The sequence below is a fragment of the Medicago truncatula genome, chromosome 5, assembly GCF_003473485.1.
Source record: "Medicago truncatula cultivar Jemalong A17 chromosome 5, MtrunA17r5.0-ANR, whole genome shotgun sequence".
Taxonomy (NCBI): domain Eukaryota; kingdom Viridiplantae; phylum Streptophyta; class Magnoliopsida; order Fabales; family Fabaceae; genus Medicago; species Medicago truncatula.
The window spans coordinates 13,959,735-13,963,539 of record NC_053046.1 but is presented as its reverse complement, the minus strand read 5'-3'; positions in this window follow the sequence as shown (position 1 = coordinate 13,963,539).

Genomic DNA, 3,805 nt, shown 5'->3' with positions numbered 1-3,805 from the left:
CCCATTCTTTTTGTTTGTCTTGTCACCATCTTACTTCTCTTTTTCCGCAATACTCTCTCTCTCTCTCTCTCTCTCTCTCTCTCTCTCTCTCTCTCTCTCTCTCTCTCTCCATTTGCATTGCAACCTCCACGGAGAGAGAACTTTAACTCTTTCTTTCATGCATATATTCTTCTGTAATGTCACTTTGTCCATTTTTTAGACTAAAAAGCAAAGTGAAGGAAGAATGGCGTCATGCATGGCGTTTTAGCGTGCAAGGAAGAGATTGAAGAGTTTCATGGTTCATACAAATATTATTCTGTAATCATGGTTTATTACTTGGTTTCATTCATGGTCATGGTTACTTGGTCTCATTCTGTTTTGTTTTTTCTAAGGTTTCTGTAATCATGGTTTAAATTAAGTAATCCTTAAAGTATATAAAATGGTTTAATTTAATTTAGTAATATGTTGGGAACTTAATTGACTGATTTTTATATACTTTGAGAATTAATTGATGAATTTCATCTTTACTATATGAAATATTTCATATAGTTTACGAAGAACAAAATTGAAGGAAAAGTGATCGTTTAAGATTTTTATTTTTTTTTAATTATGAAATTGCATTAACTATCCAAATCGATTGGATTCACACAAGAGGAATCCTAGCATAAAGGAATATTTAATAAAAGAAAAGAAAATTCCATTATAACCGTTAGGTTTGTAGACTTGTGTTGGCTGCATTTTGTTTAAACAAAAATTCTAGCAAGATATCGGATAAGATGTCTTGACATGTTGGTACGACATCATAGCGTGTCTTGTTCCGCTTTCTTAGAGTTTGTTTTTAAGCATGAAATTCCTATAGATTCTATGAAGATTTGTTTCACGCGAAGAGTTGACCAAGAAGCGTTTAGTTTCTAGAAACAGAGAAAGACGATTTTTATCTAGCATGTTTCTTAAGTATGTTGTTGCAACGTTTAAGGAAACAGCTTATCTGCTTCAATCTGCTTCAAAATAATTGTGTTGAAATATCGTGATTCAGCTGGATGTCTGGTCCAATTTATGCATCAAGTCCATTCTGCAATCAGACTATATAAAGGAAGACTCAAGACCTAATTTACAACTTTAAAATTAGATTCAATTAGCACGTGTTGTAAGTGTTGGGATAGAACAAGTTGGAGGCTAGAAAAAATTCTCCACAATTCAGTTGAAAGGGTCTTTATAGAGGTAATTCTAAATCTAAAGCTAGACATAAATTTACCATATTTCACGAATGAAAACACCACAAGTTGAAGTTCCATGGATTGTTTAGGAATATTAAATTAGTGGTTTATTCAAAATTTTATACACATTTTTTACAGGATTTTACATGTAGACATAGGCCGTCATCGCCAAATGTGATGTAAAACGATTGAGTTCATGTCAGTAATAACTATGCAAATGTGTAACTGTATATTTGTTTATGTGAGTAATAAATTCCCTCTATAGTTCGTTTTGTACTATACTATGAAACAAAATTATTGTTTTGACAAAGGAAAACCATGTCTCTCTTTGTTTTCACATGATGAAATTCAACATATACCAACTTCCGAACAAGGATTGGGTTTTCTAATGAAATCAAAGTTTTTTTTTTTATAACATATTGAATCAAAGTTTGAATATTGGTCGGAAGAGATATTACATTTGATCTATAGTATATATAAAGAAAATAGGCTATTTTGCGTTGATTGTTTCATATTTCAATTATACATTTAAGCAAAGTTGATTATAAGATGTCATTTTTTTTTGTTTCACTCAAAAGATAAGAATTTGTGCAATATGAATTTTGTTGGTGTAATTTTTATTACATTTTGTTGCTTGATAAGAATTTATTATATTTTTTTAAAGATGTAATATTTGTTATATTGTTGGTATCATTGAAAAAGATAATTATAGTTTGTTATAATATGAAAGTGCAAAATATCTATTATCTATAGCTATAATTTTAATCAAAGTTAAAATAATTTTAATCAAAATTTTATAAAAAAAATTGTTTATAGTTTACACGTGCAAGCACAATAAAATTCGAGAAGAACACGAAGAAAGCCTAACGTTTTTGAATTAAAACTAATTGAAAGGACCAAAATGTGTAACGGAGAAAAGTTCAGGAACCAAAATAAATCGAATTTTAATTAAAAAACCAAAACAATATTACCTAAATAGTTAAGAGACCAAAAATACAATTTAACCTAAAAGTTATCATTTAAGCTCTGAAATACTTGTTAATATTTCCTACAATAACCTAAAAATAATAACACGACAAGCATACAGATTGATTTTTTTTTTTTTAATTGATAAAGAAACATGTGTCCAAGAATGAAATGAGAGCCAAATTATAATTTTGATAGTAATTATTTTTCTTAGGTCTAGTAGATACCGGATATGTGTATACAAAATTGCTTTATCCTTATCTGGCGAAATCAATTTAAGTTTAATCAGAAAATAAATAATAAAAAATAGATATGATTGGATTGGAAGTTTCAGGGATTGGTAGATAGAGTTCAGTTCATCATGTGATTCTCTAAATTCAAAAACAGCCAAAACGGACGGATGGACGTCTGATGAGACATTCTGACGCAGGCACATAGTGGAGTACTCAATCTCCTTGTCGTGTACCCATGAAATATATTTAATTGTTTTTTCTTTTATAAGAGGAATGATTTTTTGAAAAATATATGCGAATATAGTAAAGAGAAATGATATTTGAAAAATCATTTTTTATAATTTTTGTGACAACTTTTTCTTTTATACTCACATTATTTTTTTTACTTTCTCTCTCTATTGTTTTGGTTTTTGTGCCACTACCTCATTTTCTTTGTAAAATTTTGGTTGTCACAAAAGTTATCACATATATGGATGTTTGAATAACACAACTCTATATAAAACCCAACAAATGCTATAAGGTGTACTAAAGATGTTACAATAACATAGACAAGCTACTACATAATTGTCGAAAGAAAATAAAAAATTATGATACAACCTGAAAGCATAACAAAAAGCTCAATCTCCGAACCGTGTATTCAAAATCGAAAAGGATATAGAAAAAGTTTGAAGTTTGCCTTTTTCCAATAAAGAGAAAAGATGTTCCATCTTATTATAAAAATATATACTATTGCGATCCTTTCAAATAACAAAAAGAACTTAAATCCAAATCATGTTAAAAGTCAAACGAGACTTGTTGGAAAAGCCTCCTAGACCTCCAAACTAAGTCTAAAGCTCAATTAACAAACCATGAAGAGCATTAGAAAAAAACCTAGCTAACCCGATATCAAAAGCCAAATTTAACTGTAAAAAGCACAAGTATAAAACAAATGGTCTTGATCCTCCATGATGTCATAATGAGTCGTGCACTAAGAATCATTGTAATCTAAATGTTTCTTCTAAACAAATTATTATTTTTGCTAATCTCTTCATGAACAAACGCCAAACAAAAATATTGACCTTAAGTGGAATTTGCTTAAGCCACATAACATGACTAAAACAGTCATCAACACCAATTTCACAAGTTTTCAAAAGATTATAAGCATTTTATTACTGAGTATCGATGGGAAGAATGAAGCTTCCAAATTCACCTGTCAGTCACACCAACCTATAAAATAACAAGTGACAGCTGCTCCACACACTCCTTCACCAACTTCTCCTTCCACGCAAACAATCTCCTTCGCCACTAATGTTAAAAACATTTTGATTTTATAAAAAGTGGTTGCCAATGAGCGTTAGTAAAAAAAAATCATAGCACTCATCTTGCAAAAATAATTTGATTACTCCACTATGTTAAAATATTTATTTTTGT